Source organism: Cyprinus carpio, chromosome B22 (genome assembly GCF_018340385.1).
Source record: "Cyprinus carpio isolate SPL01 chromosome B22, ASM1834038v1, whole genome shotgun sequence".
Taxonomy (NCBI): Eukaryota; Metazoa; Chordata; class Actinopteri; order Cypriniformes; family Cyprinidae; genus Cyprinus; species Cyprinus carpio.
In genome coordinates, this window is record NC_056618.1 from 11,813,217 (window position 1) to 11,838,530 (window position 25,314).

General features: G+C 36.8%; 1 protein-coding gene and 1 pseudogene across 9 annotated transcripts in view; both read right to left on the minus strand.

The window, feature by feature from the left end:
- LOC109103223 (NLR family CARD domain-containing protein 3-like) overlaps positions 1–25,314 on the minus strand; it is a 1,793,396-nt gene that overhangs the window by 371,748 nt on the left and 1,396,334 nt on the right. The gene's annotated exons all lie outside the window — the stretch shown is intronic.
- Positions 14,616–25,314, minus strand: part of LOC109076780 — a 55,284-nt pseudogene continuing 44,585 nt past the window's right edge.

A 25,314-nucleotide genomic window follows, 5' to 3' on the forward strand; every position in this document is an offset into this window, starting at 1 on the left:
GCAGGGGGTCCTCCAGGACAGGTTTGGGAAGCACTGCCCTAACACATAGAGCAATGTCCAAATACAATTTAGATTGAATTAAGATCATCATAAAAGTGATTTTCATTAAAAATCAATAAATAATAAATTTGAGCACCTCTAATAACTTTTAAAACTTATTTATTGATTGATTAACAGCATGAAAAAGTGGATTTTGCATAATAGGTGCCTTTTAATTAGACATTTTACATTTTATGAAAATTCTAACATTAAATTGAAAGCAGTTATGAAAAAATACATAGCAGTAATTAGATTAGATTAGATTCAACTTTGCCACTGTGCAGAGTAAGCACAGAGCCATCACTTTAAAAAGGGCCCGGAGGGGTTAATAGCCTCGGACCTGAGCACAGAGCCCAAAATCATGCTGTTTCCACCGTTGGGTCAGAAGCTCCACAGCGCTTCATTAAAACCATTTTTATGGAGTGCAAAACTGTAGTGTTTTGGTACTGGTACAATGGTGACTGATTTGAATCCTAGTTTTTGTGGGTTTTGTTGTGGAGTGTTAAAGTTGTGGTGTTGAATTTTAGAGGATTAACACTAGTTAGTGTGAAACGCATTCTCTGGCTTTCTCTGGTAAATACGCAGAGTTACCCTTTTGAGTTTTATTAGTCACATCCGGGACATTTGTTCGTGTGCGTGCCTGATTTTCTTTGCTCGAGATGCAGAGCATATGAGGGTAGAAAATGGTGAAATAAAGTGTTTAATCTTACTCACAAAATGTGTTTGTAATATCATATTTTTTATAACAATATTTATTTGATGTCTGCACATAAACTTCTCAACGACATTTCCTGTCACTCGCGATGCAAAACTGCCGAGGACGTTGTTTCTTTTCAAATCAAACCACTGTAAACTGCCTAAATCTAAAATAGCAATATCAAAACTTTCTTTTTACAAAAAATATATATACACATTTACAGTGAGTTAAATGCTATTCCTTAAAGGGATAGTTCACACCCAAAAATTAAAATAATCATTTACTCACCCAAGAGTTTTTCTACTGACATATGTCCTTCTTTCTTTTTCGGACCACATAAGGAGATTAAAATAAAATGTCATATATGTGCTTCTTATTGTAAGATAGAATTTATATTATAATTGTTTTGTGTTTTTACAATAGGGTTTAGTGAGAAACAAACTGAAATTTTACATATTATTTAACAAATATCCTGACTTGATCGTTGGTCTCTGTGCATGACTGTGTGTTCATGTCTTCTCGGAATTGCACACAAGTTGTGGAAAAAACAAAAACAAAAAAAAAAACATTAATAAAAATGTGACACACAAAAAAAGAAATCTCCCAAAGAGTATCTGTGTACTTTCTTCACTGAGTTGAATCTTCTTAACTGACTACGGACCAGAGCTTAGGTTGACAGCTGATAGATGAACGTAATAACTTCCTGTTTCAACGAGCACAGCAGATATATTTACCGCAGAGGGAAAAAAAAGCATAGCAGATTGTATTTCATGCTGTGTTTTTATTCATCTTGATTGTTCTTTTCCTGGTTGAGTTAGACTGAACTGCTGTGCTAATAGAGTCTCATGAACACATTCATGCACAGAGACCAACAGTCAATAAATATGTTGAGTTTGTTTCTCACCACACCCCTATCGTATATACCCAGAACACTTTGAATATATGGCACGTGTCACATGGGACCACTCTGTGATAATTTTAACTTAAAAGGTGCCATAAAATGCAAAAATCACTTTTATAAGGTGTTTGAACACAGTTGTGTGGCTGCAGTGTGTGAAAACAACCAGCCTATAATGGTAAAAAAAAAACACTCACTCATTGTTTTATAATCCCAAAAGAATCATAAACAGTCTCTCCACACGAGCAGTTCCAGACTATGACGTCATACTCATGGAAAGTCCCGCCCATTTGTGACGCTCTCTGTCCTATTAAAATATACACAGCCCTGAGTGAGAAGCAGCGGTCCATTATTACTGTTCTTTTGCTGTATCTGCTGGAGAAATAATGTCAATGCCAAAGAGCCACTAAATGTGTCGTGTGTTGGGATGCACCAATGAACATAGTAGTCTCCATAGACCACTGAGGACACGGTGGTTACATTTCATTTTCATAGGAATTGTCCCAAAAAAAGGAAAAGTCCTATACTTTGTGCTAATCATTTTAAGCTGGACTGCCTCACAAATGAAGGTCAGTTTAGCGCTGCAGGTGTGCAAAGATTGCTTCTGAAAGAGGGATCAATACCAAAGTTTCTTTCGCAAACGTCCAGACTACAGACAAAGTAAGCATCATGCATCATAATTTGTTTTCCAAAACAGCTTCTTGGCTCTCCGTAAGGCTACTGTTGCTAAAGCTACCATTTTCTCTGCCTGTTTTCACTAATGCTGCCTTCATGTGCTACCAGAATTATCGTGAATAGGAATGTGGTTGTTAAAAATTGCATTTGGAAGCAATGTGAGGTCAGTAACACGGTCACCCACCAGTTAAACCGTAACACTGGTATGTGCCCGCGAGCATGAGCTTTGGAAGCTCCGTACTCTTCTGAAAAGGGAGGCGGGAGCTCCAGCTTATTTTCATTTAAAAGGGGCAAACATAAAAATCAGCATGATTTGGCTCATACCCTAAAAGTGGCAATTTCAACAAGCTATAAAAAATTACCTGTGGGGTATTTTGAAATAAAACGTAACATACACACTCTGGGGACATCAGAGAACAATTTAAAATATGGTATCAATGCATTCTATGGCACCATTAATAAGAGTTTATTTGTAATCCAACAGAAGTGTTTAATACCTCAGCTGGAATGACCAACTCTTTCAGGGTTAAAATGTACTCTGTGAGTAATGTACATATTTCATCACTTTTGAAAGTGCAATTTTAACTCCAAAATGGAGGGAGTCATATATACATTTCAGGAGTGTTAAATTTGACTCAGATTGAGTTTTTGGCTTTTTTTGCTGTGCAGGTGAAGATGTGCTTCTGTGTTTATACGATCAAAGCAAGCATTAAAGGGCTTCAGTTCATCTGTGAGGGAGGTGTTACTGGTTGGTGGTCAATGTTTTTAAATTAGTCTTCAATCCTCAGTTTGTAGTCAGTAAACATGATCACATTCAGCAGCAGAAGTTAGAGACTAAATTCAACTGAAGTCTATTCAAAAGTTGTCTGAATCTATTCTAAGAAGGTTGGAATCTGTATTAAAGGCAAACAATGGTAAACACATTAATAAAATACTGGCTATTTCTAATGTGTTCACATTATTTTCTCCAGCCCCTGTGCACTTACAGGGATAGTTCACCCAAAAATGGAAATTACCCCATGATTTGCTCAACCTCAAGCCATCCTAGATGTATATGAATTTCTTCTTTCAGACAAATATAATTCAGAGTTATATCAAAAAATGTCCTGGCTCTTTCAAGCTTTATAACGTGGGGTCAGACTCAAATGAGAATTAAAATAGACAACTGTAACATTACAAGTCATGTAATATGTGAAATGATGTAAGATACTTACCTCAGTGTGTTGAGTGTACAGTGTTTATCCTGCAGTAGAGCAGAGATCTGATTCACTCCTGTGTCTCCTAGTTTACGTCCACTCAGATCCAGCTCTCTCAGGAGTAACGGGCTTTTACCCACAATTCCAGTCACATACTGACAGCCTTCATCTGCAGCAGGACCCAAAACCTGCAGAAGAGAAGATGAAGCTGGAATCAATTCAGTGTGCATTGCATCACAAAACAATTAAAGAAGATCAAACATTGTTTGTAATGAAAAGCTCTAGTTCAAGTTTAAACATTTGAACATTTAAATATATAAATATTTCTTTAAAGGAAACTCAGGGGCAAAAGCTCACGATTCTCAAAAATCTGAAGATCTTTCTGGCTTTTAAGCAGGAGATGAGAAATTTAGCATATTGATAACTAGCTTGTGACAGCTAAGCATTCATAGTGATATATTTAGTTGATCTTTTGATGCTGGCTCTTCCTATTATTATGTAGCAGAATTCATCAAACACTGGATTGCTGATCCACTAACAGAGAACATGATCTGGGTTCAGACCATCTCTGGATAGTTTTATTTAACTGATGTCTGTGTTGATGCAACAGTAATTCTGCTCATTATGAGAGGAACTGCAGGTTCAGATGCGTGTGTGTGTGTACAGTTATCACCAATCCTCTCCTGACACACATCACATGTTTGTGGTCTGTGATAGATCTGCTGTAGTAGATCTACAGTGTTGTGAATCTGAGCTTGATATAAATTAATGTACAGTGCATTCAGTAACATTTAAAAAATCAGGATAAGTCATCACACTGAATACTTCATGAGAAATGTCCACAATAACACAATCATAAATGTTAACTATCGAGGCATCAAACCACTGAATACTAGCACATCTAGTGACCCAAAATGTCTGATTAACCTGTAACTTTTAACACAACTAAACTGTGCTGACATTTATCATCAAAACAACAGCAGCTGCAGCATCTCATCTTTCATGTTTGATCATTTTCAACAACAAAATGTGTACCTTACTGAATTAGTGAAATAATATAATATAATATAATATAATATAATATAATATAATATAATATAATATAATCAGAGGCGGACAGAGTACACAGCTTCATTACTTGAGTAAAAGTACAGATACCCCTTGCTAAATTTTACTCAAGTACAAGTAAATGTACTACAGTCAGATGTCTACTTAAGTAAAAGTACTGAAGTACTTGTTTTTAAAAGTACTTGAGTATCAAGAGTACAAGAGTACATTTTCTACATATGCATTACTACTGACCACAGTGCTTACATTTATGTACAGAAACATCCTACATGGAGTTATGAAAATTGTAAATGTTAATACCTTGGAGAATGTAAAAGGAATTGAAAGTAAAATCAAGTCATTTTCATCTTTTTACCATGTTGCTTTATTTATCATTTCTCACTTGCGCACAATGGCAACGCTCTGACAAACCTCTGCTAGAGTTTTTAATGGAATTTTTGCACCCACATTTGAACCTGACTGTTTTAAACACACCGCATACTCAACAACATCAAAGAAAATGCTCAGCTTACATTACTGTGTAATATCAGAAAAGAAAATTCAGCTAAGAATTGTGTGTACATGTGAGTTTCTCTGTTTTTTTCATCAATCAAATCAATAAACCTAAATCAGCAAAGAAGGCAATATAGCAATGTTCTGACATACCTCTGAAACTGACCATGTTATACACACAGCATAGAAGAGAACATTATAATGATTAAAGAAAATCAGCTAATCAGCTGTGTTTAGGTCAGCGTACAAAGAAGGAAAAATAAAATTCAGCTCATTTGAGTATTATTGACAGTATTAAGCCCCTTCCTCTCACAGACATACAGGCAAAGGCAGGAGAAAAATACTTTCAGCTGAATAACACCATTCTCACACACACAATCTATGTGTGGCAACTCTCTGTGTGTGTGTGTACTGTACATCAATTCAATCAGATGTCATGAAGTCTTTGGCGGATAGCTGAATGTGATTGCTGATCAATCAGATGTCATGAAGTCTTTGGCGGATAGCTGAATCACGTTTGAGAGGGAAACAACAAATTTCTGAGATTTTTTTCATTTTCTCCGTGGCACAAATTTTTTATCGGATAGGCGTTTCGTCCACACGGAATCCGGCGTTTTGGGAGAGTGAAACCAATGTTTTTTTGAAACGGGGTCCCAGAGTTGATCATTTTTGAAAATGCCGCCCTTGTGTTTTCGTCTGGACGGCGAATCCGTATATTTTCTGAAATGATGAAGTCATCAGCCCACGTCTCGCCCTAATCAGACACCACTAAGTCATGTAACAGCAACAAAAACATGAACAAAACACTGAACGATTGTCTTCTTATTAACTAACATTACAACAGATTAATACATGTATTTTTTCCATGTTCGTTTGTGTACCATGCACAAGGTTTATGAGCACACGCGCAAGGTTCTTCTCCGTTTTTAGTGCATCTCTGTGGCAGAATTACAGCGCCACATGCTGGTCTGGCATGTGTACTACATCGTTTTGTGGTTTTGTGTGGACACAGATAGTTCTTGAGACGAGGGAAAAAAAGATCGGATTGGGGTAAGCTCCGTCTCCTTGTGGACGGTAACGGGTACTTACGGTTATGGATAGAAATGTAGCGGAGTAAAGAGTACAATATTTGCCTCTCAAATGTACTTGAGTAAAATCATGAGTACTCCCCAAAAAAGATACTCGAGTAAAGTACAGATCTCTCAAAATTGTACTTAAGTACTGTACTCAAGTAAATGTACTCCGTTACTGTCCAGCTCTGAATATAATATAATATAATATAATATAATATAATATAATATAATATAATATAATATAAAATATTTCACATGTGTATCATGTATTTTTCTTTTTCATTTATTTTCTCACCTCAGTGTCTTGAGTTGACAGTTTGGATCCTGTAGTAAATCACTGAGCTGCTTCACTCCTGATGGTCCAGGATCATTTCCTGTGAGATCCAGCTCTATCAGGTGTGAAGGGTTTGATCTCAGAGCTGAAGACAGAGCTTTATAACCTTCTTCAGTGATACTGCAGTCTGAAAGTCTATTAGAAAAATATATTATTCTTCCTTATAACACAGATTGTCACACAAGTACATGTTCTAGAATGAAGAAAATAAAAAGAATCACTACAGGAATTTGGCCTGAATGGACTCTTTTCACAGTAAAGCTGGGTAAAGTTCAGTATTGGTGAACGTAAACTACAACAAATGCAATTTTTCCATTTTCAGTTTCCACATTTATAACCTACAGTTTCAATCAAAATTACTCAACCCCTCAGAGACTGCAGAAATTAACAAATACAAGATTTTCTGAAGATCCAGGATTAAATAAAAATTGCATCTAAAACAGTTCACTGGCATATTAAAAGTGATATTGTCAATATATAATGACATATTTTTTTAGTTTTAAGATTTTTTTTAATAATTGCTGTTTTTAAGTCACTTATTTGCATGTTGGGGAATAAAATAGTCTCAAAGCACAATTAAGTCTTTAGAAACTATTATTACTATTACTATTATTAAACCACTAAATATTAAAAACAGAATTAGCTTAAGCTGTTACACACATAGTACAGTTAGTCCATGCATGTGCTCAAGCTAAGTAGCAAAATAGCAAAGTCAAACAGAGATCTTACAAAAGCTATAGTTATAGAGAATAAATAATTGTATTGAATAAAACAGTCTTTTAGACTTTAAGCCTTAGCAAGACATTAAAAGTTCTCAGAGACACAGCGCTCAGCCTTATTCCTTAGCTTAAAGTGTGTTGTACCAGAGAACCTTTGAGGCTGTTGAAGAAAAACCACAATATCATAAAATGTTTAATCAGAGCAACTAAGAAAAACTTGCAATGTACAGCCAAAGACTTGCAAGATGACCCATGAATGAAAGAAAACCATTTCAATGCAGTGAGTAAGAAGAACACTAGACAAGTATGACCTTCATGTTGAGACATCTTGATAAATACCACTGCTGATCAAGAAGAACAAAAGGCCGACTTGAACTTGCTAAAATTAATTTGTCTAGACCTGTGGAGCTCTGGAAGAATGTTTTATGAAGTGATGTGACCAAACTGGAGCTTTTTGGACCCATGAATCAGCATTATGTCTGCTGCAAAGAGACAAGCTCATAAGCAGAAGAACACCATCTCCATCGTCAAACTTGGAGGTGGATCAGTGATGTTATGGGGTTGCTTTACTAAGGAAGTGGAAATCATGACCGTATGAAGGACATCATGGATTCAGTGACGTATCAGGCCATTTTGACAAGAACTGTGATGTCTTTGGTTCAAAGACTGAAGCTGATGATCAATGAACTTTCCTGCAGTGCAGTTATCCCAAAGTACACATCCAAATCTACTTATGCTTGGTTCAGGGATCAGCCATAGGATGAACCTGAGTGTCCTGTTCAGTCTCCAGATTTAAGTCTCATTGAAAATATTTGGTTGAATTTGAAGAAAGCAGTGGCAAAGTGAAAACCAAAGAATATCAGTGATCTGAAAGCTTTTCCGGCGAGGAATGGGCCGAGACTCCTTGGTCATCAAAAATGTCTGAAATTAATTTAGTGACACTCTTTGGAAATATGATAATATTTTGTAATTATCATTTAAATCTGTCTAATTTTTTAAATGTGTGTCATAAATCAACATCTCAGGAAAAATGTTATGGGGGTTCGAATCAAAATATGACTTTCTGTTATGAAACAGGACGTTAATTTCATTCATTGTCTTCATATGATGACACTGGGACTAAAAGCATGTTTATTAAGCATTTTGGGAGACATAATAAATGAACAGGAAAATAAATTATATTTTAATATTCTATGAAATATTCTATATTATTATGAAAATCTTGTAAATTATTACTCCCATTACTACACTTCTTTTTTCCATTGCGTTGGCCCAAAAAATACATTAATATGCAAATTAGATTTAGTTTATAGATACATTGTACACTGCTCAAAAAAATTAAAGGAACACTTTGAAAACACATCAGATCTCAATGGGGAAAAATTTCATGCAGGATATCTATACTGATATGGACTGGGTCATTTGTTAGGAATGAAAAGATGCCACATTGTTTAATGGAAATGAAAATTATCAACCTACAGAGGGCTGAATTCAAAGACACTCAAAATTAAAGTGAAAAAGGGATGCAGCAGGCTAGTCCATTAAGCTGAAATTTCATTGCAGCAACTCAAATGGTACTCAGTAGTTTATATGGCCCCCACGTGCTTGTATGCAACATCAGGGCACGCTCCTAATGAGACGAAGGATGGTGTCCTGGGGTATTCCCTCCCAGATCTGGACCAGGGCATCACTGAGCTCCTGGACAGTCTGAGGTGCAACCAGGCGACGTCAGATGGACCGAAACATAATGTCCCAGAGGTGTCCTATTGGATTTAGGTCAGGCGAGCGTGGGGGACATTCATTGGTATCAATTCCTTCATCCTCCTGGAACTGACTGCATACTCTCGCCACATGAGGCCGGGCATTGTCGTGCACCAGGAGGACACAAGGACCCAATGCACCAGCGTAGGGTCTGACAACGGGTCCAAGGATTCCATCCCGATACCTAATGGCAGTAACTGTGTTCCTCCATGGATATGCCTTCCCAGACCATCACTGACCCACCACCAAAACGGTCATGCTGAACAATGTTACAGGCAGCATAACATTCTCCACCGCTTTTCCAGACCCTTTTACATCTGTCACACATGCTCAGGGTGAACCTGCTCTCATCTGTGAAAAGCACAGAGCGCCAGAGGCAGACCTGCCAATCTCGGTGTTCAATGGCAAATGCCAATCAAGCGACACGATGCGAGGCAGTGAGCACAGAGCCCCACTAGAGGACGTCAGGCCCTCAGGCCACCCTTATGAAGTCTGTTTCTGTTTCTATAAACTCTCAACGGAGCTTTCTATCTAAAGGCCTTTGTGATAGTGAATTGTGAAGATCTTGAGTTTTTCGTTAAAGGGTGTGTCCATGCCGCCGTGACATGATGTCTTTGCCATAGGAATAAAAGTTGTAACTCAGGCATAAAATGTCCGATCTTCCCGAAACTTCACATGTTTGCTAAGAGTCCTGGCCTGAACACAGCCGAAGGCCAATAGTCCATTGAGTGTGGCAAAATGGCTCGATAGCGCCACCTAAAAACATTCAATGGAGTGCACCTCCAGCTACGTTTCATGTACATGTACGAAAATTGGTACACACATGTAACACACCAGTACCTATAAAAAAGTCTCTTGGTACGAAATCCGAATCCCAACAGGAAGTCGGTTATTTAGAATTTTCTCTGCAAAATTGGCGTAGTTTTTTTGCAATTTTTCAGGGGTTGTACTTTAACTCCTCCTCCTACAGATTTGTTTAGATCAACACCAAAGTTGGTCAGTGTAATCTAGAGGCTTTTGCGATGTTAAACTGTGAAGATCTTGAGTTTTCGTCAAAGGACGTGTCCATGGCAGCCTTACAAATTTCGATGTTTCGCCATGAGAAGGGAAGTTGCTATAACTCAGACATACAATGTCCAATCTGCCCCAAACTTCACATGTTTGATAACACTTCTGCCTGAACAGTTCTACATGCCCATATTCAGTTTATAGTCATAGCGCCACCTGCTGATAACAGGACGTGTCATGTTTTACGCTGCAATGAACTACTCCAAGAAATAGAATGACATCAACATTTTATTTTGGTCAGTCCTAATTTAAAGGCCTTCACAATGTTAAATTGTGGAGATCTTGAGTTTTTGTTTAAGGGTGTGTCAATGGCGCTGTGACAAAATTTGATGTGTCGCCATAGGAATAGAAGTTGTTGTAACTCAGACATAAAATGTTTGAGCTTCCCCAAACTTCACATGTTCGATATGAGTCCTGGCCTGAACACATCTGAAGGCCAATATTCCATAATAATCATAGCGCCACCTGCTGGCAACAGGAAATGGCTTGTTTTACTCTAACTTAAACATGCCGTGTCCAATCTGCACCAAACTTCACATATTTGGAAAGAGTCATAGCCTGAAGGCCAGTATTCAGTTATAATCATAGTGCCACCTGTTGGCAATAGAACACATCATGCTTTCTACTACCTCAAACATACCATGTTCAATCTGCACCAAATTAAATATGTTTTGATAAAAGTGCTGGACTGAAGAAATCTACATACCAAAATCCAGTTATACTCATAACGCCACCAGCTGGCAGCAGGAAGCTTGGCACATGTAAATGATTTTGACATATCCCACTTATATTTACGACTTTAAATACATATTTCTCGCTGTTCACTTTTTTACTAGAGCCACTCGCAGGCAGTGAGCCCGGGTGCGAGGGCCAGTTCATCGCTGCTTGCAGCTTTAATTTTGATTGCAACTGTATTATAACCTTCTTCAGTGATACTGCAGTCTGAAAGTCTTCAGAAAGACTAAAAAAATAAATAAATGAACGAACGAATGAATAAATAAAAAAACATTATTACACCATTAGGATATTCGTATTTCCCATCACCTCCAAAAATCAATCTGTTTGTCAATATTTTATAAATGCATCTACACCAACACACCAATTACACATTACTGACCCATTCCTTGTGACAGCACCAATTTACGGACCAGCTGGAGCTTTACATTGATTCATGTTTATATTAACCAAATTCAGACCTGAGTATCTGTAGTGTCTGTGAATTTCTCAGCAGACTGGAGATTTCTGTCACTCCAGAGTCTCCTATTTGATTCCTGCTCAGATCCAGCTTTCTGAGGTTTGAATTAAACGCTGATAGCCAGAGCAGCACAACCTTGATCTGTAATACTGATGCAGTTTAACCTGTAGAAGAGAGAACACAACTAATTAATCTATAAATACAATTACACTAATAGCAGCTTTAGCTACTACTTTTTATCCACCAGTTTGCAGATTATCAGATTTGCATGATAATCACACTGTGAAATTATTATTAAATTGATTATTACAATATTTTTGCATTTTAAAGTACAGTATTTAAGCATAAACCATACTTACAACGCTGTCTTAATTTTCTTTCCTTTGAATGTTAAGCCCTCAGGCTTTCATTTTTGGTGGAAAAACTACACAGTGACCTTTAGGAAATTACATGAACGTAAAACTAAGTGAAGCTTTCAAATTCACTTTATAAGCTCAATTTTTTTTTTTACTTTTTACATTTAACAGCCATTCAGAACCTCTACTAGCCAGAACAAAAATTCAGAAATAAATCAGATTGGCCAAAACCCACATCTTAGATTAAAATATATTTCATATTAAAATTGATTCTGAATTATTGAATGCTTTCATCAGTTTTACGACAGTTTTTGTTTTGAGATACAAATAAACAATTTTCCATAACTATAACCAGCATTTAGTTAGTTTTTATTTCCAAATATAGCTCAGTCCAAAACAAATGTTTAGTGGTAAACATGTTAAAGATAACGGAGAGCTGTCAATTGATAAAGTGATCAGCTGTTTCCTCACAAACATCTGTGTACTGGAAAAAATTCCACTGTTATCCTTTAAAAAGTCAAATCAAGGCCTTGTCTCCGGCAGCTCAAGTGACAAGCGCTGCGACTCAGACATCTCACAGGCGTTACACACCGGATGTGTCATCTGTACTCTATTCTGATGTTCAAGCTTCAACAGTGAATCAAATCACTAGTGCACAAAAAAGTTCAAGGCAAAAGTTCACTTAAAAGAATGAACAAAGTGGCATCAATTTAGCTTTGAATGAAGTTGATTGAAAAAAACTAAGCTGCCAATCTTCCAGCTGAGGGTGAAGTCAGTAAGTGAAGTGAAGTGACATGTGGCCAATTATGGTGACCCATACACAGGTTATGTGCTCTGCATTTAACCCATCCAAGTGCACACACACAGTAGTGAACACACACACTGTGAAGCAGGGGTGTAAATTTCCTTGAACGGTTGGGGGGGACAATAGACCAATTTCAGTGTTTGCAAACAGTGATGATGTTTTTTGTGGTCAGTCTATCGGGGTGGCAGAAAATGCCAGTTTTAACATTAGCAGTCTGTTCAAGCCATGGAATGAAAGAATAAAAAAAGGTAAATTCAAAAATTCCTGACTTTTTTCTCGCAATTCCAAGATTATATCTCACAATTTTTGATAAGAAAAATCAACTCGTTCTCTCTTTTCCCCTCGGCTCAGAATCATGAGTTTTATAATCCCACACTTCTGGGGCCCTAATGTATAAACTCTGTGTACTTACGCACCAAACAGGTATAGAAATGTGCGTAAGCAATTATCCACGTACATACTGGGATTTATAAAAAAATAAACTTGGCGTAAAATATGTGCAATACTGTCTAGTACTGGAGTAAATAGCGAAGTAATGATTTCAGACTCTCTTTTCCTTTTAATACACACATTTAGATTAATATATTATGCTCATGAATGGAGTTTAAGCATTGACCTTACATAAACTCATTATTCAAAAAGTTAACAAAACATGAATTTAGATACTAAGACACTTGTAGTGGATGCGTGTCATGACTTCCAGTCTGATCAGCAGTTGTTGTTGTGGTTTGTTTTGACAGTATGCAATGTGCTCGTTGTCTTCGTGGTTCCCTCCCCATCATTATCTTATTTACTACTACTCCTAATTCGTCTATAAACATTAAATTTATCAAGAGCAATTTTTGAAGCGGACACAAATAATACAGCTAAAATTGTATACACAGCCTTACTACTATTAGTGCAGCAGAGAGACCATGCCAAATTAGACAACTTCAGCTGTTGTGATCGTGCTGTGACATCGCTCATGTCCGTTGTAGACATTACAATCCATCAAGCAGGTAACATAATTATTTCTAACATAGTGGACTCATCGAAAAATACATTGGACATCATCTGTATTAAAGAGAAATTAAATTACTTCATCCTTTTAGTGACGTGACATACAGCCAAGTATGGTGACCCATACTCAGAATTTGGTGCTCTGCATTTTGACCCATCCAAAGTGCACACACACCGTGAGGGAACACACACCCGAGCACGTGGGCAGCCATTTATGCTGCAAACGCCCGGGGAGCAGTTGGGGATTCAGTGCCTTGCTCAAGATGCACCTCAGTTTTGGTATTGCCGGCCCGAGACTCAAACCCACAACCTTAGGGTTAGGTTGTTAAAACTCTCAGGAATTTGAACCAAAGCACTGTGAGGCAAGGGAGGGAGAGCCTCAAAATATTTATAAACTTAAAACACATTTTTACCCTGCTTGCGTTTTTATTTAAAGTTGGTTTAAAGCATGGTTTTTAATCATATTTTTAGAGGGGACAATACTCAGATGCTAAGTGGCGCCCGGGGAGCAGTTGGGGGGTGGTGCCTTGCTCATGTGTCTCCACCTCAGTCCGTGGTATTGAGAGAGCGCTGGTTATTCACATCCTCCCTACAAGACAATTCCTGCCCGACTATGAGACTTGAACACGCAGCCTTTGTGTTACAAGGCCTGCTCTCTAAACTACTAGGCCATGACCGCCCAGTACATTTTTTAATGGGAACCTATGTGAGTTGTGTTGTAGTTAATCGCCACTGACAGATTTTTGAGTGATGCCACCAATGTTTGAACACACATAGAAAAACAATAGATATAATTTTTAAAGACCACGGCGCTTAATTCCAGTGTGCTGATGCTAAATGTTGGTGGGTACTGGTTGAAGAACAAGATTTATTGACACTAACTCATGATCTAATCACTGGATATACGCTTCAGGACTCTAAAGCATGTGGCACTGCAGACTGTATATTAAAATTAAAATTTCTAATTGATAACTGCAATAACCCAATATAATAATTTCAAGTTTATTTTGATTAGTTGTGCAGTCCTGATGAGAAGTGTAAAAATATTTTCAAATCTATGAAACTGTGGTGGGTCACAAGAGTCTGGGTAATTAATGGGATACACTTTTAAAATACTTACTTCAACTTTTCCAGTCTACACTGCACATTTTCAAACAGAGTCAAGATGATCTTCATTCCTAGGTTTCCTAGTTTATTCTCACTCAGATCCAGCTCCGTCAGATTTGAAGGGTTTGAATTTTTAGAGCTGCAGCCAGACAATGACAAGCCTCCTTCTGTGATGGCCGTTGGTCTCAGACTGCAATAAAGAGAAAAACACTTCAGTTTTATAATCTGAATATTTACCAGTATGTTTAGCTGACAGTAGACAACTACTGGTGATGAAGATGATGATGACAGCCACATTACATCAAAAGTCACATATGGTTTTCTGTCAGCATATCTTTTACACAAGACACGCAAAAAAGCAAAGGATTTAAAAGTGTCCTTGTAACAATGAAAAAAAAAAAACATACGTCAGTGTGTTGCAGTGTACAGGTTTATCCTGCCAGTAGGAGCAGTGATCTGATTCACTCCTGTGTCTCCTATGTTTATGTTCACTCCGATTCAGCTCTCTCAGGAGGTAACGGGTTTTTACCCACAATTCCGTCACAGTCACATGACACTGAAGCCCTTCATCTGCAGCAGGACCCAAAAACCTGCAGAAGAAACCATGAAGTTAACTTCATTTCAGAAATAAACAACATCTGACTCTGAAACAATGTGATGAAAAGGGGTGGACATACAAACTGTTTTAAGGGAAATATTCTTTATAAAATAAATTGCCTGTATATTTATTTTGTATTATTTCATCACGTCTCACCTCAGTGTCTTGAGTTTGACAGTTTGGATCCTGTAGTAAATCACATGAGCTGCTTCACTCATGATGGTCCAGGATCATTTCCTGTGAGATCCAGCTCTATCAGGGTGTGAAGGGTTTGATCTCAGAGCTGAAGACAGAGCTTTATAACCTTCTTCATCTGATACTGCAGTCTGAAAGTCTATTTAGAAAAATAATGTTATTCTTCTTTATAACACAGATATCACACAAGTACATGTTCTAGAATGAAGAAAATAAATAGAATCACTACAGGTTTTTGCCTGGATGGACCTCCTTTTCACCAGTTAAAGCTGGGTAATTAAATTTCAATATTGGGGAAACCGTGTAAACTACCAACAAATGCAATGTTTGCATTTTTCTTTTCCACAATTTATAACTTACAAGCTGCAATATAAATAAGACTGCAGTAATTACATACCCCTTTTCTCAAGATCCAGATTAAAGAGAATGCAGTACAGTTACAAATACATATTAAGCTTTTTCTAAAGATCCAGGTAATTAAATAAAAATAGCATCCTGTATACCAAAAAAAAACAGTTCACTGGCATATTAAAAGTGATATTGTCAATATATAATGTAATATGTTTGAGTTATAATATTTAATAATACAGCTAAGTCATAATTATTCAACCTCTATTTAACATTGCTGTTTGTAAGTCACTTATTTGCATGGTGGGGAATAAAATAGTCTCAAAACACAATTAAGCCTTTAGAAACTCTTTTAAAAACTGAATTAGCTTGAGCTGCACAGTTAGTCTATGCATGTGCTGAAGTTGAGTAGCAAGAATGGCAAAGTCAACAGAGATCTCACAAAAGCTACTGAGAGGCTATAGAGAATAAATAATTGTATTACTTTAGAAAGTCTAAGGCTATATGGAGATTTCCAAGACATTAAAAGTTCCTAGAGACACAACTCTCCGCCTTATTCCTTACTGATTGTAATTTGGGGTGAAGACCTCGTATACGCGTTTTGGGGTATTTTCTCCTGATAACCCCGAAACGAACTTAAATTACACTTTCAGTTTTGATCGTACAGATAAGTGCAATACATCAAATCGAATCTGTAAATGGTCTACTTTTTTTTGTATACAGACATAATAACAACAAAACTTTGTGCACTTCTTATAAATAAAGATAACAAACAAGGAGTGCTGTCTGCCGCCTTTGTCTGCTCTGATTCTTCAGATACAAACTGCGTCATTAAAATGAACTGTAACTCAGTGAATACTCAACGAAGAGACATGAGAGAGATATCTATAGAAAGCCTGACATGGTCTACTTTTAAACTAAACAAGTGCTGCTGAAAACAAATATTCTGTGATAAAGTAATCCATATGAAAACAACGCGATGTCCGTTTTTCACGTCTCCCTTCATTACTTCTAATGCGACCACGCCCCCGCGTATACCGAGTTTCCAGCGCGCTTTTGAGATTCAAATGTTCACTGAATGGTTGCGACGAAGTTTGGCCTTTGAATACGAACCCCACACACAACAGAAGACAACGCAGCGAGACTGTTCTTCAAGTTTTTATTATTTTACTGCTTTTGCTTCACGATGAGAGGAATAAGACAAAATCACCCAAAAAGAGTGTCCATGTGGTTGAGGATTGAGATTTTTGGATTTTCCTCAGAAAAAAAGAATGAAGCACTTATTCAGCAGAGATCATAAACATGAGTAGTCTCTTTTTATTATTTATTATACTTGTACTAGTTTTCACATAACGTGTAAATATTTACTAGTTAGACTTTTTCCAAAGCTTTTTTTCCAAACTATAATTCCTGACTAAATGTATAATCAAGTGAAAATTATGAAGTTTCAATAACAATATACACTACAGTACCATTCAAAAGCTTGATGTAAATAATATAAATGTACCAATAAAATGTAACTGTAACAAATGTAAACAATCATTGCTGTTCGTTCAATTTATCCCCCCCTAAAAAAACCTAAAAAAAAAATATTCTCAGCTCTTTTCAACATTAATAATAATAATAATAATAATAATAATAATAATAATAATAATTAATAATAATAATAAAATAATAATACATAATACTAACAAATAAATGTTTTTTTGTAGAAAATAAGATTGTTAAAAGGATTTCTGAAGGATGCCTGTGTGACTGGAGTAATGATGCAAAAAATCAGTTTGAAAGTCAGCCTTGATTTTTCCTAATGTATGAACACTGTTAAACTGCACTCACAAGTGAATATTAAATTATGTTGTGGGATAAATTAAATATATTCTAAATAAACTACAAACATAAAATTATATACATTTATTTTGTCCTCACATTCTTTCTTGTAACTCATCCCTCTCAGTGACACAGCTGACTGAATGGCTCATTATGCAGCTCATTATGCAGGTCTTTGTCTTCCTCAGGTGTGAATTCATGATAGTTGACGCCTACTCGCATATGACTTTTACCAACAAAAGTGTCTTAGAAAAATTAAATCAATATATTGTCTTCTGTAAGTGAGTAAACAAGATGATTTTCACATCATTTAGAAAAAAAAATTCTTCGCACAAGCTCCCAGTTCTCAAAAATTCCTGGGAAACAATTTTCTATATGTGTTTTATTGCCTTTTTCAAGTGATTTAACATTTTAGTTTTCACTAAACCACGCATAACATTTTTTTTTTCTCTCAAAAACACAATCATGTACATACATGCTGCTCACAATATTATTATAGCCCTAGTTTGTGCTGATTACAGTGAGATTAGACTTTAGCCATTTAGATATTATAAGAAACTGAAAAAAGCACAAATGTCAGGGCATAACCAAAACTTCTCCAGGCCCCAAAAATACCCTTAGACTCCAGAGGGTTAATGTGTGTTGTACCAGAAAACCTTTGAGGGTGTTGAAGAAAAAGTTAAAATGTTTAATATGAGCAACTGAGAAAAACCTGCAATGTACAGCCAAAGACTTACAAGATGACCTATTGAAAGGAGGAAAACCATTTCAATGCAGTAGTTAAGAAGAACACTAGACAAGTATGGCCTTCATGTTGAGACATCTTGATAAATACCATTCTTGATCAAGAAGAACAAAAGGCAGACTTGAACTTGTTAAAATCAGTTTTGTGTAGACCTGTGGAGTTCGGGGAGAATGTTTTATGGAGTGATGTGACCAAACTGGAACTTTTTGGACCCATGGATCAGCAGTATTTCTGCTGCAAAAAAGAGACAAAGCTCATAAGCAGAAGAGAACACCCATCTCCATCTATGACCGTATGAAGGACATCATGGATTCAGTGACGTATCAGGCCATTTTGACAAGAACTGTGATGTCTTTGGTTCAAAGACTGAAGCTGATGATCAATGAACTTTCCTGCAGTGCAGTTATCCCAAAGTACACATCCAAATCTACTTTTGCTTGGTTCAGGGATCAGTCATAGAATGTTCTTGAGTGGCCTGTTCAGTCTCCAAATTTAATTCTCATTAAATAAATCTGGTTGAATTTGAAGAAAGCAGTGGCAAAGTGAAAACCAAAGATTATCTGTGATCTGGAAGCTTTGTCAGGCGAGGAATGGGCCAAGACTGTAGTAGAGAGGTGACAGAAGATTCTAAGCACTAACAGGCAGCGTTAATTGTTGATTTTAAAGAATAAAAGATTCTGCTCAAAATTTGAATTTGAATAATTTTGAACATGAATGTTTAGAGTCAATTTGAATTTCATCATGATTCATCAATGTTACACTTTCAGAATCACTCAAAAGTGTATTAACAAACTAATACTTTAGTGATGCCTTTGTTGAACTTGTTTTAAAAATAAAATTTTGTACTCTGCAGCAAAATGCCTTGCAGGTCAAGGGGGTTGAATAATTTTGATTGCAAACTGTTATAACCTTCTTCAGTGATATTGCAGTCTGAAAAGTCTACAGAAAGAGAATAAATAAATAAATAAAAACATTGATAACACCATTAGGATATTACCATTTCCCATGACCTCTTGTGTTTTTCCAATATTTTATAAATGTATCTACACCAACTTCACTTGTACTGATCTATTCCTTGTGACACAGTAACCAGTTTACATACCAGCTGGAGCTTTACATTGATTCATGTTTAGATTAACCAAATTCAGACCTGAGTATCTGTAGTGTCTGTGAATTTCTAAGCAGACTGGAGATTTCTGTCCTCACCCCAGAGTCTCCTATTTGATTCCTGCTCAGATCCAGCTCTCTGAGGTTTGAATTAATTGCTGATGCCAGAGCAGCACAACCTTCATCATTGTAATACTGATGCAGTTTAACTCTGTAGAAGAACACAGCTAATTAAGTTATACATACACAATTACACAAATAGCACACTTAGCTACTACTTTTATCCACCAATATGAGATTTGCATAATAATCACACTGTGAAATTATTATTTTAATTAGATTATTACAGTATTTTGTATTTTACAGTACAATACTTAAGCCTAAACCATAATTAAAACGCTGTCTTAATTTCTTTACTTTCAAATGTTCTCAGCCTTTTATTTTGGGGGGGAAAACTGAAACAGTGACCTTTAAGTTTCTGTGTCTACTCTAACTTAAAATTCAGTCTTTTGTGATTTGATAACTGCATTAACCCATATAACAATTTAGAGTTTATTTTGATTAATTGTGCAGTCCTGATGAGAAGCGTAATATATTTTCAAATTTATGAAACTGTGGTAGGTCACTAGAGTCTGGGTAATTAATGGGATACACTTCTAAAAATACTTACTTCAGCTTTTCCATTCTACCTGTACATTTTCAAACAGAGTCAAGATGATCTTCATTCCTGGGTTTCCTAGTTTATTCTCACTCAGATCAAGCTCTGTCAGATTTGAAGGGTTTGAATTTAGAGCTGCAGCCAGAACATGACACCCTCCTTCTGTGATACAGTTGTTCTTCAGACTGCATAAAGAGAAAACACTTCAGTTTTAATCTGAATATTTACCAGTATGATTTAGCTAACAGATGACCAATACTGATGATGATGATGATGGAACCCACATTACAAAAGTCGCATATGTTTTTTCAGTTAGCAATCTCTTTTACAAGACACATAAAAAAACACCCAGCAGCAAGAATTTAAAAATGTCCTTGATGTACGAAAATGTGTTGAGTTGACAGTGTTTATCCTGCAGTAGAGCAGTGATCTGATTCACTCGTGTAGAACATTGAGATTCAGTGATCACTGTCTACTCATCGTGCGTAGATCTAGACTTAAAAAACGAAGTTCATGGTCATTTGCCTTCAGAAACGCCTCCAATAAACCATATATGGTAACAACACCTCCCCCCAACACCTCCCAAATCATGTGTATGTATAATGCCCACACCGAAATCATGGAAAAAGAAAGCATTACTGACTGAATAGCCATTCTGTGCCCACACTAAACAGACCAGTGCGCTCTTTGAAAACACGTTATCTGCACAGCGCATGGTTTGCTGAATCTTCCAGCAAAGGGAGATCAGCCATGACACTATAGCTACATTTTAAATGACTTCCCAGCTGCACACAAAAAAGGCTTATCTTACTTAGTATTTTTGTCTTGTTTTTAGTTAAAATATCAAAAAGTTCTTAAATCAAGATACATTTACTATATAAGCAAAAACATATTTAGTCTTGTTTTCTGGGGGGGGGGTCTAAATTAAGTGCATTTTGCTTAAAATAAGTAAAATTATCTGAGCTGAAGCAGTTCTGTCCTCAATTCAGCGGCAAATTATCTAGGTCCATGTTAAGAGATGGATCTGAATTCTAACCAAACACTAGCGATTGTCACAAAATTTACCTCAGTATCTCTAATTTGCAATTAATATTCTTCAATCCAGTGCAGAGCAGCTTCACTCCTGAATCCTGCAGATTATTATTGTTCATGTAGAGTTCTTTCAGACTGGTATCTGATCCAAGAACTGTAGCCAAAGCTGGACAGCTTTTGTCTGTTAAGCCACAATCATTTAACCTACAAGAGAAATAATTCAAATCACAGAGTTAGATACATGTAATACATTTGTTGAAAAAAAAAAAAAAACAACAAAAAATTTATACCAATTATTTTTAGATGAACAGTAAACACACTGCAAATATATTAGAATTGTATTTATTCAAATGTCCTACATAAAACAAACTAGCATGCTTGAATAAAACTTAATTAAATATGTAAATGAATAATAGGTTTATATCATTAATGACAATGAGTTATACATTTAAAAGTGCTGCTCTATTATCTTGATGAGTGTCTGGAGGTTAATAATTTATGCTTTGAGGTTATGCAAGAGTATATCTCCTATATTTTAGAAGTTGAAAAAGTTGAACTGCATATTGGAGTAGAAATAACTATAAAAATGTGTTTTATAATAACATGATGTGCTTCTTCTGTAGCTAACTAAACAGCTTGTTTTGCTGAAAATAGACATTTTTACATATAACCTTTGTAAATCTAATGAAATAGCATTGCACTTAAATTCCAAAGAACTGCAGTTTTTAAAGAAAAAAATTAAAGGGGTCATGACATGTTTTTTTTTATTTTATTATTATGGTCCCTTAGGTGCAATTATAGTATAACTATAGTTTTTTTAAAATTTAAAAATCTTTTAAAATGTAGTGAATTATGACATTTTCCCACCCTGTTTCTCATCCTTTGATTCAAACAGTCTGTTTTTGGGTTGTTTCCCCTTTAAGAGTTCAGTGTTAACGCCCACTGTTATGATTGGCTAACGACAGCGCCTATGGATCATTTATTAACATCCCCAGCCAGAACATTGTGGATTGAGCGTAACTGTTTAGTAGCGGGTGATGCATTCGAAGCTATGGCTCTTGCAATGATAAAACCTTATATGTTTGAGCACATCTGCGTGGCACTGTAATTTTCCTGTACACAGACCCACTCGCTGTCCGTCGACTGAACACTTTTGAGGCGCGCGGCGCGACAATGATACGAAATGAGCGTAGTTGTCTTGTGCTGGAGGCGGTCATATGGAAATGGTTGGAACGTCACTTCGCACCGTGACGTCACTTCTTACCATGGAACCAGGACGAGCTGTATTTAGAGCTGATTAGCCAATAAATGGCTCGTTTATAATGGGGAGGACGTCTTAAGCTATGAAAATTGCAGGACGTTTAATGGTACAAAGACCTCTTATATTCCAAAAGATCAAGGCAAATTTGGTTTCTCATTTCATGACCCCTTTAAAGAAATGGTACAAAGACCTCTTATATTCCAAAAGATCAAGGCAATTCATGCTGAGCCCCCGGCGTGAGTTCTTTTTTCAGGCGACCGTTCTTTATCGAGTGTACCGCCTTATTGTTTCCATGGCGACGCCTCATGTTTGTCATGTGACACACCAAAGCCAAAATAGATCTGTATGACACATGGATGGCTTTTATTTAGTGTTTTTCCTGTTTTATTCAATATATTCACAAACATGCTCACTATATTCTGGTATATCTGATATTCCGATTCTGAAGTATGTGCAAGTAAATATATTTGGTAGTTTAAAAACACTTTTGTATCGACTGTGTTAGTTGATCTATACCGGGTGATGGGCGCCGCCATGTTAGTTCACGCTGAATCCGAGCTGTGGGATTTACAGCATGCAAATTCATCCTTTCCTCCCGAAACACGTTAAAGTAGGTCTCCGGTAAACTCGGAGAAGGGCAGAGTAAACTTTATAGTTACCTACACAATCTGTATATGATATCAATAAAACATGTCGTCAGATTATATTTGTAAGGGTCATTATTGCCGTTTCCATAGACATCAGCGTGTATTTTACAAACTGAAAATTTATGTTTTTTGCCAGTACTTATGTGTTTTTAAATATCTGAAACCTAAAATTAGCATTATATGGTTGAAAACACTGAATATTTGTGATAATATGTCCCCAGCGCTCAGCGCATCCGATTCTGGCTCGGCGCCAGCCAAAGCGCGAAAGTGGATTTAAATTCAGCAGTTGATGACGTGATGCACTGAAAGTTCTAATCACACACCGGTGTGATCGTACGCGCTAAAGGGTTAACCCTAAACAAGATATATACTTATAACTGGTATATGGTTAATAATCACTATAGATCAGGGGTATCCATCCAAACCTGCTATGTATCAATGTAGATTAATGCAATTTTAAGATGAGAACAAACATAAAAAGAACAAAACATGACACAGAGCTCTTTTAGAGGTTTTGATGACTGCTGATAATCTAATGAGACACTCGTCTGATTTCTTGAATTTCTGAAGCTCAAACTCCTCCAGCTCCTCCTCTGATGTCAACAACACAAAGACCAAAGCAGACCACTGGGCAGGTGAAAGATCAGCAGATGAGAGACTTCCTTTGCTAAGGTGGGTCTGAATGTCTTTCACCAGAGTTTGATCATTCAGTTCATTCAGACAGTAGAACAGACTGATGGATCTCTCTGGAGACAGATTAGCTTCAAATTTCTGCTTGATGTACTGAACTATTTCCTTTTTGCTCTGCTCATTTCCATTTTGCTGCATCAACAGACCCTGTAAGAGTCTCTGATTGGACTGGAGTGATAAACCAAGGAGGAATCGAAGAAAAAGATCCAGGTGTCCATTATCACTCTCTAGTGCCTTGTCCACTGCAGTCTTGAGCAAATCAATCATGGTTGCACTTTTGTTTTCCTGTTCTATAGAGTCTTGATCAAACACATATTTCTTGTTGATGTCTAGAAACAGATGTGCATAAAGGGCTGCAATAAACTCTTGAATGCTCAGGTGAACGAAGCAGTACATGGTACCAAGAACGATCCCTGTTTCCTCCTTAAAGATCTGGGTACACATGCCTGAGTAAACTGATGCCTTATAGACGTCAATACCACAGGCTTCCAGATCTGTGTCATAGAAGATCACATTGTTTCTTTCCAGCTGATCAAATGCCAGTTTCCCCAGTGAAAAGATGGCATCTTTATCCCAGGAAACATTTGGTGTATATTCTCCAGCATACTTTCGTCTGCTCTGCTGGATCTGAAATCTGAGAAAGTATGTGTACATTTGTGTCAGAGTCTTAGGAGTGTCTTCAGTATTTGACTCCTGAAGTGTTTCGGAGGTATCATCAGCCTGATTTGTTTTTCACAACATTATTTCTTTTCTTCTCTAAAATGTTCTGGAGTAGAACAGTGGCTGAAATCCAGCAGAAGACTGGGATTGTGGCACATGATAAAGAGACTCTTTGATTGTTTTAACATGATCAGTGATTTCTTTTGGCCTGATTCTCATCCGTGATTCTTTTTCTGAAGTACTCCTCTTTTTGTGCATCATTGAATCCTCGTATCTCTGTCAGCCGGTCGATACAGTCAGGAGGAATCTTACCTGCGGCTGCTGGTCTGCTGGTGATCCAGATGAGAGCAGAAGGAAGCAGATTTCCCTTGATGAGGTTCGTTAGGATAACATCCAGAGAGGTTGGTGATGATACATCAGACCACGTCTTATTATCCTTAAAGTTTACAGGAAGTCGACATTCATCCAAACCATCAAGAATGAACAAGACTTTGAATTGACTTCTTGTAAGGTTCAGTCCTTTTGTCTCTGGGAAAAACTGAGTTAAAAGGTCCATCAAACTTAGTTTTTCTTTCTCCATTAAGTTCATCTCTCTAAGTGGAAGAGGAAATATGAAACTGATATCTTGATTTTCTTTTCCTTCGGCCCAATCCAGAACAAACTTCTGCACAGAGACTGATTTTCCAATGCCAGCAAACTCCTTTTGTCAGTACAGTTCTGATCTGCTTCTTTTGTTCAGGTGCTTCAAACAAATTTTTGCACCTCAACCTGTATCTCCTGTGATTCATGTCGTCTGGATGTAACTTCAATCTGTCTCACCTCATGTTCAGTATTGACCTGTTCACTACAACCTTGAGTGATATAAAGATCTGTGTAGATGTTCTTCAGAAGTGTAGAGTCTCCTTGCTTTCCAATTCCTTCAAACACACATTGATACTTCTTCTTTAGGCTACATTTTAGCTGATGAATGATGAACAGCTCATCTAAACATAGGGATGAAAAAAACCCTTATCTTTAGCCTGTTAGTTAAACTATTTTCTACAATACATTTATAAGACAAGGTG